Raw genomic sequence first — 12,362 nt, forward strand, 5'->3', positions numbered from 1 at the left:
TGTGTTCCAAATTGTTATGCAAATAATATTTTCTTAGATTTTCCCAAATTACCTATATGAATTGCAGTCATTGTAATTTTCCAGTCAAATAACTATTAGAGTACAATTGAAAGGTTTTTGTACAAACTGCCTATGATAACAGTATATTTTTTAAAAAAAAAACACTCAAACTGCACTCAAAATGCATGTTCCAAATTATTATGCACAGCAGAGTTTTCAACCTTTTCATTTTAATAAAGAACAAAAAAATAGTCATTTTTGAAATTATAAGCATTAGCAGGTTATTACAAACTAAAATCAAACAGTTTTCAACTCAAAACTTTATTCTAGGTGATGTTACATTTGCACATAGGACCCCTTGTTCGAAAGGAGCTTCTGAACTCTCTCATTCATTGAATTTGTCAGGTTTTGGATGGTTTCTGCTTCAATTGTTTTGCATGAGGACAGAATACCCTCCCAGAGCTGTTGCTTAGATGTGAACTGCCTCCCGCCATCATAGACACTCCTTTTGATGATGCTCCAGAGGTGCTCAATGGGGTTGAGGTCAGGGGAGCATGGGTGCCACACCATAAGTTTGTCCCCTTTTATGCCCATAGCAGCCAGAGATGCAGATGTGTTATGTGCAGCATGAGACGGGGCATTATCATGCATGAAAATGATCTTGCTGCGGAATGCACGGTTCTTCTTCTTGAACCATGGCAGGAAGTGCTGTTTTAGAAACTCAACATACATTATGGAGTTCATCTTTACCCCTTCAGGGAAACCTAAAAGGGCCGACAATCTCTCTCCCCATGATTCCAGCCCAAAACATTACTCCACCTCCTCCTTGTTGGCGCCGTAGCCTTGTTTGCATGGGGTGTCCATCAACCAGCCATCCTCCACTCCATCCATCTGGACCATCGAGATCATTTCATGCATGATAATGCCCCATCTCATGCTGCACATAACACATCTGCATCTCTGGCTGCTGTGGGCATAAAAGGGGACAAACTTATGGTGTGGCCCCCATGCTCCCCTGACCTCAACCCCATTGAGCACCTCTGGAGCATCATCAAAAGGAGTGTCTATGATGGCGGGAGGCAGTTCACATCTAAGCAACAGCTCTGGGAGGGTATTCTGTCCTCATGCAAAACAATTGAAGCAGAAACCTTCCAAAACCTGACAAATTCAATGAATGAGAGAGTTCAGAAGCTCCTTTCGAACAAGGGGTCCTATGTGCAAATGTAACATCACCTAGAATAAAGTTTTGAGTTGAAAACTGTTTGATTTCAGTTTGTAATAACCTGCTAATGCTTATAATTTCAAAAATGCCCATTTTTTTGTTCTTTATTAAAATGAAAAGGTTGAAAACTCTGCTGTGCATAATCATTTGGAACATGCATTTTGAGTGCAGTTTGAGTGTTTTATTTTTTTAAAAATATACTGTTATCATAGGCAGTTTGTACAAAAAGCTTTCAATTGTACTCTAATAGTTATTTGACTGGAAAATTACAATGACTGCAATTCATATAGGTAATTTGGGAAAATCTGAGAAAATATTATTTGCATAATAATTTGGAACACAGTGTAAAGTGACACAAAAATATTTTTTCTAGAAAATCGTTTTTATTGTGTAAAAGCAGCAAAACATAAAAAAAAAACTATATAAAAAATGCACTGACCTGAAGAATAACGCTGCATTATCAATTTTACCAGACGCAGAATGGCATAAAAAAAAACGCAAAAAAACAATTCCTGAATTGTTGCTTTTTGTTTATTCTGCCTCCCAAAAATCAGAATAGAAAAAAAATGTCACGTGCCCGAAAATGGTACCAATAAAAAAAACTCAACTTGTCCTGCAAAAAACAAGAAATCACATGACTCTGTCGGCCAAAATATGGAAAAATTATAGCTCTCAAAATATGGTGATGCAAACACTAGTCTTTGCAAAAAAAGCGTCTTTTAGTGTGTGACCGCTGTCAGTCATAAAAGCCCGATATGAATCTGGTATTGCTGTAATCACACCGACCCGAAGAATAAAGTAGTCTAATCACTTATACCACGCGAGGAATGGTGTAAAAAAATAAACTCTAGGGTTACAGATGTGCTAGGGTTAGGGTTGGGGTTGTATTAGGGTTGGGGCTAGGGTTGTTTTTTTTACAAAAGTAAAGAAAAAAAAAAAAGATAATATGGCGACCAGTGTTGAGCGCAAGTGCTCGCTACTTGAGTTTGCATTGGGTACTCGGGTATGCACTGAGTATCGCGGGTGCTCGAGTGACATGCTCGAGTCTCCGCCCCATATGCTTCGCGGCCCAAAAAAAAACCGTTGCTGGGATCGCCTGCCATGCACGAGCGATCCCCGCATGTTTTTTTTGGGTGTCTAACAACTGTGAAACATGCGGGGCGGGGACTCGAGCATGTCATTCGAGCACCCGCGATACTTGGTGCATACCCGAGTACCCGATGCAAACTCAAGTAGCGCGCACTTGTGCTCAAGACTAATGACAACTTATTTAATATGTTGACCTAATGTTATCAAATTCTGTCGTACCTTTGGGTTCAAAATGTACACTATACCCTTTCATAAAATTCTTGAGGGGTCTAGTTTCCAAAATGGGGTCACTTGTGGGGGGTTTCCACTATTTCGGCACATCAGGGGCTCCCGAAATGCGACATGCCGTCCGCTCTTGATTCCAGACAATTTTGCGTTCAAAAAGTCACACAGTGCTCCTTCCCTTCTGAACCCTGACGTGCGCCCAAACAGTGTATTTTCCCCACATATGGGGTATTGGCGCACTCAGGAGAAATTGCACAACAGTTTTTAGGTTCCATTTTCTCCTCTTACCCTTGTGGAACTAAAAAAAATCGCTGATCAACTTTTAACCCTTATAGCGCACTAATAAAAAAAAAATTTGGTTCCAAAATTGTGCTGATGTAAAGTAGACATGTGGGAAATGTTATTTATTAACTATTTTGTGTAACATATCTCTCTGATTTAACGGAATAAAAATTGAAATTTTGAAAATTGTGAAATTTTCAAAATTTTCGCCAAATTTCCAATTTTTTCACAAATAAACGCAAGTGATATTGAAGAAATTTTACCACTATCATGAAGTACAATATGTCACGAAAAAACAGTCTCTTATAATCAGCGGGATCCGTTGAAGCGTTTCAGAGTAATTACCTCCTAAAGTGACAATGGTCAGAATTGTAAACATTGGCCTGGTCATTAACGTGTAAACCACCCTGGGGGGTAAAGGGGTTAATAATAGCCATTTCAAAACTGTGCAGAAGGGTGCAGAGGTCCTTAATCTGTTCCCACTCCGTAAACGTGATACGCCCCACGTCCGTACTGCGTTGGCACAGGCTATACGACATGACATACTGCGTCAGGGCTCGTTGCTGCTGCCACAGTCGCTGCAACATGTGCAGAGTGGAATTCCACCGCGTTGGCACATCACTATCAACCTGTTAACTGTCATGGAGAAAGACCTCTGTATCAATGCAAGTCGATGACATGAGGGGTGCGAACGGCGGAGGTGAGCACACAGCTTCCGGACTTTCTGAAGCAGCTCATCCAGGCCGGGATAGTGGCGGAGAAATCGCTGTACCACCAGGTTGAGGACGTGAGCCATGCAAAGCACATGTGTGGGTTCGCCTTGGCGTAGAGCCGCAAACAGGTTGGCACCGTTATCGTCCATGGCCTTCCCTGGCTCCAGGTTCAGCGGAGACAGCTATTGCTGAAACTGAGCCTGGAGAGCTGTCCACAACTCTTCAGCTGTATGACTGCGATCTTCAAGGCATATTAATTTGAAGACTGCCTGGTTGCTGTGCTGCGCAGTATGGAGGTGGTGTGAATTTGCTCTGCACTGTGGGAACGCGTGTCTCGTTAAGGCAGAGGTTGATTGCCAAGTGAAGCACAGTGGATGGTCCATGCAATTTAGCAAATGGAGTTAGGGATTTAGTCAGGATTGATGGCTAATTATCTGCCTGTATTTTTCAGCATTAAGGACTCCATCATACAATTCCATCAGGGAGGCGTCTGATTGCCTCCAACATTATTCTGCAGAAGCAAAACGACCACAAATATACAGCCAATGTCATTAAGAACTGTAAATGGCAAAAAGAAGAAAAAGGAGTCCTGGAAGTGATGATATGTCCCCACAGAGCCCTGATCTCAACATCAAGTTTGTCTGGGATTACATGAAGAGACAGAAGGTTTTGCGAAAGCCTACATAGGATCTGTGGTTAGATCTCCAAGATGTTCGGAACAATCTCCCTGTCGAGTTCCTTCAAAACTGTGTAAGTGCATCCAGAAGAATTGATGCTTTGATGATGTATTGTGTTCATTCACTTTGTATTTTGTTAATTGATAAAAATAGACACTTCTACTTTTTAAACCCCAGGAGCAGTGGGTCCACACCCAGCCGTGTTACAGGAAGTTTCATCAGTTTTTATTTTAAGTACATTAAGACAACTTTTTCTGTTGAACAACTTCCTTTGTAGAGAAGCTGTCACTTGACATAAATGTGTAATTTTTTCCGTTCTCATGAATCTGCGTCATTTTGTTTTTCTTTCCTGTGCCCCTTCGTTTCTAAAATATGGCACTGTACGCCTTGTGTAAAGTAGTCTTTTTAGCCAACTCGGAGTGGTCTTTAACCCCTTACTGGCCAGGGGCGTATTAGTACACCCCAGGCCATCACCCCCGGTTCAGCACTGGCTCCGGTGCTGAGCCCGCACTGAACCAGGCACATGTCAGCTGATTCTTACAGCTGACATGTGGCTGCAACAGCCGTTGGTGAAATTGCGATCCACCCGCAGCTGTTAACCACTTAAATGCCGCTGTCAATCTGCAACAGCGGCATTAGCCCCGCCCATCGGTGACCTGTCACGTGATCACAGGTTACGGATGCGTGGGCATGGCAACCTGGGTTCTGCAGCAGACCCCTGTGGTTGTCATGTCTTGCTTGCTATGAGCGCCACCTAGTGGTTGGCGCTCATAGCGCATGAGCATTTATGCTACATAGAGGCAATCTGCTCATCGCCTTTCTGAAGCCGAGCCGATCAGGTATCTGCAGCTTCTGGTCTCCTGTGGAGACTATTGAAGAGGCAGAAAGTGGAAAAAAATGTTTTTAAAAATATGAAAAAGGTAAAACAATATATATAAGTTTAATTCGCCCCCTTTCGCCCCATTCAAAATAAAATAATAGTAAAGAAAAAACACATATTTGGTATTGCTGCGTTCAGAATCGCCCATTCTATCAATATAAAAAAAAGAATTAATCCGATCGGTAAACGGCGTAACGAGAAAATTCTAAACGCCAGAATTATGTTTTTTGGTCGTCACAACATTGAAAGAAAATGAAATAACGGGCGATCAGCTCGACACGCAAAAAATAAGCCCTCACTTGGCCCCAGATCCCGAAAAATGGAGACTCTACGGGTCTCGGAAAATGGCGCCATTTTTAACAAACTTTGGATTTTTTTTTTCACCACTTAAATAAAAAAGAACCTATACATGTTTGGTGTCTACAAACTTGTAATGACCTGGAGAATCATAATTGCAGGTCAGTTATAGCATTCAGTGAACGTGGTAAAAAAGAAACAACCGTGGAATTGCATTTTTTGTTGCAATTTCACCGCGCTTGGAATTTTTTTCCCCGTTCTCCAGTACATGATATGGTAAAACCAGTGATGGCGTTTAAAAGTACAACTTGTCCCGCAAAAAATAAGCCCTCACATGGCAATATTGACCTAAAAATAAAAAGGCTATGGGTCTGGGAAGAAGGGGAGCAAAAAATGAAAATGCAAAAATGGAAAATGCTCCGGTCATTAAGGGGTTAAAAAGCCTCCCATGTAGAGGAGTTTTGTATCACTACCACTTAGCTAAAGGGAGAAGATTAATATATAAGTAAGAGGAGTGGAGTGGCCGATGGAAAAGGGAATAAAACCAATCCCAGATTCAGAAGAACAGCGGCATTTACACCAAATAAATGTCACAGATTTATGACAAGTGACAGATCCTATTTAATGTGATTGTTTCTGTGACAAAACAGACATTTTCTGATGTTCTATAACTCCTTTCCATATAAATGTATTGTGGGCTCTAGATGGCGCCGTGTATGCGATCATTGTAATCTCCATTACTGGATAGAATTAGAGAAGAAAGACTAAGGCCAGAAGCTGTGACAAAAAATTATCAAAAGTGACTGCAGATTTTATTTGTATTTTTTTTAGGCAAAAGGAGTTAATAACAGCGACCACCTGACTGGGGTCTTACATCTTCAAGCAACTATTCCCAATCATCCGGGGAATCTACAAGAAGAAATGTCTTGTTTGCAGCCACTGATTTCTCTGCCTCCATTCAGTCCACAGTTGTGGATTTGTCCGGCTGAATCTTCCATGAGGCTTTTCCTCTCCATCACTGACTGCGAGGATCCATCACAGAACTGCCATAGATTCAGCTTATGTGCTCAGACATCACTGGGAGCCCCCCAGCAATGTATACATGACATTGCCAGAACAGACCACCCCACTGTATCCAGAGCTGATCACTCCGTACTAGGACCCTGTAATAGAAGTGGACGGCCTCCACACACAGGGGGCAGCTGTGGACGTGGTCCTGTGCCGGCTTCATTAGGGCAAGGTATATAGAGGATCTCATCTGTACCGAGAAGCCGGACGAGCAGTCCTGCAGCAGAAGTGACCGAACACTGCGAGGGTCAGTACCTAGGACCACCTCTTGGGAGGAGGAGGATGTTTTAATGAAGTATAAAAACTTAGGACACTATAGTCCTGATTGATCAATGCAATTATGCCAGAATTCTGGTGTAAATCACTTTGAAAAGTCACAATTTTTGTGCATTGTTGAGTTGATCAAAAATGTTCTGACTTTTGGTGTTTTCACGTCAGTTTTGCCCAGCTTCACCAAAATGGGCAGAGTTGGGGTAGGATGGAAGTGTGGCACCACAGCTTGTCTAATTCATGGCGAACTGTGGCTTCCCTTACACCAGAAATCTTACTCCAGTCCATGACTGGAGCAAGATTTGTGGCAAGGTGCACGCACCACTTGTCAGAAGCGCATAATTCATGCGCCACTTAATGAATCTGGACCGTCTGACTCCAGCACGCTCCCTCATCAAGAGCAGCTTGAATATGGCCAGTCTTAATGAATCCGTGTCCTAAGTGCTTTATTAGTTAAAGAATAACCGTTGTTTTAATTTTTGTTTTGTAAATTAATATTACACATGAAAATAAGTAATTTTATAATCTTATCAGAGAAGTCTTCTTTTTCCTGCTGGATTGATCTTTCAGTCTCAATTCGCGGTAACATCTGTAAAATCTGTATTCAGTGAAGACAAACTTTCCTATTAGTGAGATAGATGACAGTTAGTGCTATTAATACTCATTACAGAAGGAAGGGGGAGGAGCTAGCAGAAGGGGGAGGAGCTAGCGGAAGGCACAGACCTTCTGCTGCAAGTTCTCCTGAAACCACAGTTACTTCTCCATGGAAGATTGCAGCTGGTGTTTATACATAGAATCCTAGAACATTAGAATTGGAGGAACCTCCAGGGTCCTAGTGTCCAACCCCTGCTCAATGCAGGATTCACTAAACCATCTCAGACAAATGTCTGTCCAGCCTCTGTTTGAAGACTTCCATTGAAGGAGAATTCACCACCTCTCGTGGCAGCCTGTTCCATTGAAGAACGCACCAAATCTGCAGCGTGTGCACACAGCCTTGTTGTTCTTTTGGTCACAGGCAGGTCTTTGCACAGTCCTGAATGATGAGTACAGCACATACACGCTAAGGCTATGTGCCCACGTAGCAGATTTGATGCAGAGCGTTTTTGCCTCTCTCTGGCAGATTTACATGCAGATTTACATGCAGATTTACATGCAGATTTACATGCATTTTTTCTGCCAGAGAGAAGTGTTTTTTCAGCATTTTTTCAGCGTTTTCGCATGCGTTTTTTCAAGCACTTTTACAAGTGATTTTGAGCATAACTTGGAAAAGTGCTTGACAAGTTGGTCACACAATATAAATCCATGCAACCGGCATGGATTTATATTGTGTGACCAACTTAGATGCTTTAAATGCTGCATCTATAGTAAAAAAAAAAAAAAAGAATTAAAAAGTTAAAAATAAAAAAAAAACCTGTATACTCACCTCTCCAGTCTCCTCCCGGCGGCGTTCTCTCTCTTCAGCGTCCCGCGGTATACTGGCAGGACCTGCGGTGACGTCATTTAGTCAGCTGATGGTCACGCGACCATCACCTGACCTCTGACGTCAGCGGTCACGTGACCATCAGCTGACTAGATGACTTCACTGCAGGTCCTGCAAGTACACCGCTGGACGCCGAGGAGAGAGGATCGCCGCCGGGAGCAGACCGGAGAGGTCAGTATACAGGGTTGTTTTATTCTTAACTTATTTATTTCTTTTTTTCACCGCTTGGTAGCCGGGATGAAGAGGAGTTGTAGTCTCTTCTTCATCCTGGGTACCACACGCACCCCGATTACGCTGCAAATTCTCGGCCATTAAATTTAATTGAAACGCAGCAAATCCACATATACCTGTGGGGTTGCTGCTTTTCAATGGCCGCGAATTTGCGGCGTAATCGCGGTAGAAATGGTCATGCTGCGTTTTGCAACGCAATGCGAATGCGACGCGCTAATTAGCGCATCATGTGCACAGCACATCTGAATTCACATTGCTTCGCATGGCAGACGGTTTTACAAGCGTTTTCATGGGCACATAGCCTAAGAGCGGGGAGCGGCTCTAGTGTCACCTGCTGGGATGGCACAATCACTGTCACCAGGATACAGGGGACATTATCAGAAAGGAGGAGATGACGTCTCTTCCCTCTCGCCTATCAGAGAATAGATTGCTGTATATGGGGGGCCTTATCCTCCTCTATTACACAGCACTCAGTTCCTAAAGGGAATGATTTGACCATAATACAATATATTTGAGTGGGGCCAGTGCTCCAGTTTTGCGTTCATAAAGTTGAATGGAGATTGATCAGTTCCAGTGTGTCTGAACAGGGTCCGAGCCCACATCTCCTGAGCTCAGGCTTTACACTGAGCATCACTGTCACGGACGTCAGATGAGAAGGGCATGGAGCACGATGTGGATGGTTGCCTCCGTATCCGCCATTACCTGGACTGCTAGCTTTACCTGGACACTCTGGATCAGCTCCTCCGTCTTGTCGAGACCTCTAAGGGCCTGTTCACACAAGCAGATAAAATATCATTCAGAGTTTCATCCAGAAAAGTGGGAGAATTCTTTTCTCACTTGTCGTCCATGTGCAGTCCAGATCTAATCTGGCTTTTTAACCATTTACAGTTTCCAGGGCTACAGGATTGCAATGTATCTGTATAAAGCAGATTTTTTTCTGTACCCATAGACTTGAATGGGTGAATCTTGTCTGACGGATGAAACGAGGACATGCTGCCATTTTCTCTATTTATTTTTTGCTCACACACAGATTCGATCAGTGACAAAAAAAAAAAAAGACTCCTCTGCACTTTCCCATTGAATAGCATTGGTCTGAGTGCTGTCCATTTGTTCCACAGACAACTTTCCTACTGAAAATACATTCGTGTGAACGAGTCCTAAGAAACATATTGTAATTGGTTATTAGATGTTGACTGAAGTTTGGCTCTGAAAATGCAGGGCTCTTAAAGACGTTCTCTAATACTTTAATGCAGATGATTTATGCATAAAATAGGTCGTCTATATCAGATGGTTGTAGGTCCGACTCTTGGCTCCCCACCAATAAGTTGTTTATAGCTCTGGCAACGGCCGGATGTAACTTGTGCACAGAGCGCACCCCAGTGGCCACTGCCTGGTGCTGCAGATCACCTCCGGTACTCCTCAATAGCTGGTCTGCACCCGGCAGCGGCCGCAGTGTACGGAGCGGTTTTGTTCCACTTTGAACATTGCCTGCATCTTGCCAGAGGTGATGACAGCTGATCATCGGGGGGCCGATGGTTGGACCCCCACCTATCTTATATTAATGACCTATCCAGTGGAGTATAAAAGTGTTTGATAACTCCTTTTAAAATCTTGTTTCCATACCATTGTCTTATACAGCGTGTATCTGTGTTCTTTCTGTAACCAGATCGGCCTGACCTCTGATGGTTCTTCTAGGCCTCTATTACAGCTCTTACAGCCCCAGCATGCATCATTTGTGCTGGAGAGGAATATGAAGACGCAGGAGCAAATAGAAGAACAATTAGGAAAGCTTGGATTATTAGAAGAGCAAAATATGCTCATAGTGGAGGTGAGCCTATTATTATTATTTTATTTATTTTTTAACTTTCATTTTTATATTTTTTTATTTTTAGGACATTTGTTTCCTCTCTTCAGAAAATAACAGTAGATAAGATTGATTAAAGCTTCTGGAAAGGTGTTCAATAACGTCTGATCAGGTGGCTGGTTTGTAATGGTTGTCCCATCTTACCAATGCCTCTCTCCTGCGGTGAATGTGACATTGTGGGATGAATATATATATATATGTATATGTGTATGTGTGAAAAGTTGTTTGCCCCTTCCTGATTTCTCATTCTTTTGCATGTTTGTCACACTTAAATATTTCAGATCTCAAAACAAATTTTAATATTAGACAAAGATAACACAAGTAAACACAAAATGCAGTTTTTAAATGAAGCTCCTAATTATTAAGGGAAAAAGAAATCCAAACCTACAGGGCCCTGTGTGAAAAAGTGATTGCCCTCTAAACCTAATAACTGGTTGAAGCACCCTCAGCAACAACAACTACAATCAAGTGTTTGGGATAATTGACAATGAGTCTTTTACAACACTCTGGAGGAATTTTTGCCCACTCATCTTTGCAAAATTGTTGTAATTTAGCCACATTGGAGGGTTTCCGAGCATGAACCGCTTTCTTAAGGTCAGGACTTTGACTAAGCCACTGCAAAGTCTTAATTTTGTTTTCCTTAAGCCACTCAGAGGTGGACTTACTGCTGTGTTTTGGATCATTGTCCTGCTGCATAACCCAAGTGCACTTCAGCTTGAGGTCATGAAGAGATGGCGGGACATTCTCTTTCAGGATTTTTTGGTTAACCAGTAGAATTCATGGTTCCATTTACCACAGCAAGTCTTCCAGGTCCTGAAGCAGCATAACAGTCCCAGACAATCACGCTACTGCCACCATATTTTATGGTTGGTATGATGTTCCTTTTTTGAAATGCAGTGTTACTTCTACGCCAGATGTAATGGGACATACACCTTCCAAAAAGTTCAACTTTTGTCTTGTCAGTCCACAGAGTATTCTCCCAAAAGTCTTGGCGATCATCAAGATGTTTTCTGCCAAAACTGAGATGAGCCTTTGTTCTTATTGCTCAGCTGTGGTTTTCATCTTGGAACTCCGCTATGCGTGTCATTTTTGCCCAGTCTCTTTCTTATGGTGTAGTCATGAACACTGTCCTTAACTGAGGCAAGTGAGACCTGCAGTTCTCTGGATGTTGTTGTGGGGTCTTTTGTGACCTCTTGGATGAGTCTTTGCTGCGCTCTTGGGGTAATTTTGATCAGCCGGCCACGCCTAGGAAAGTTGACCATTGTTCCATATTTTCGCCTATTGTGGATAATGACTCCCACTGTGGTTCGCTGGAGTCCCAAATCTTTAGAAATGGCTTTAGAACTTTTTCCAGACTGATAGATCTCAATTACTTTGTTTCTCATTTGGTCCTGAATTTCTTTGGATCGCAGCATGATGTCTAGCTTTAGAGGATCTTTTGTTCTACTTTACTTTGTCAGGCATGTCCTATTTAAGTGATTTCTTGATTGAGAACACGTGTGGCAGTAAACAGGGCTGTGTGGGGCTACGGAAATTGAACTCAGCTTCCCAAAGATGTGACAAATCACAGTTAATTTATGTTTTAAGGAAGGAGGGGCATCACTTTTTTCACACAGGTCCCTGTAGGTTTGGATTTCCTTTTCCCTTAATCATAAAAACCTTCCTTTTAAAAACTGCATTTTGTGTATACTTGTGCTATCTTTGTCTAATAGGAGTCTGCTGCTGACATTGGTATTGGGGTAATGTCCCCTAATTCTGTTAATATCCTCCATCCTGGTATGTATGGTCCCCCCTTCCTGGTATGCATGGCACCCCCTGATCCCCATCCTAGTTTTCATGGCACCCCTTGATCTACCATCCTGGTATGCATGGCACCCCCTGATCCCCATCCTAGTTTTCATGGCACCCCTTGATCCCCCATCCTGGTATGCATGGCATCCCTTGATCCCCCATCCTGGTATTCATGGCACCCCTTTGATCTACCATCCTGGTATGCATGGCACCCCCTGATCCCCATCCTAGTTTTCATGGCACCCCTTGATCCCCCATCCTGGTATGCATGGC

The sequence above is a fragment of the Phyllobates terribilis genome, unplaced genomic scaffold (assembly GCF_046119375.1).
Source record: "Phyllobates terribilis strain yellow unplaced genomic scaffold, ASM4611937v1 Scaffold_125__1_contigs__length_5108534, whole genome shotgun sequence".
Classification (NCBI taxonomy): domain Eukaryota; kingdom Metazoa; phylum Chordata; class Amphibia; order Anura; family Dendrobatidae; genus Phyllobates; species Phyllobates terribilis.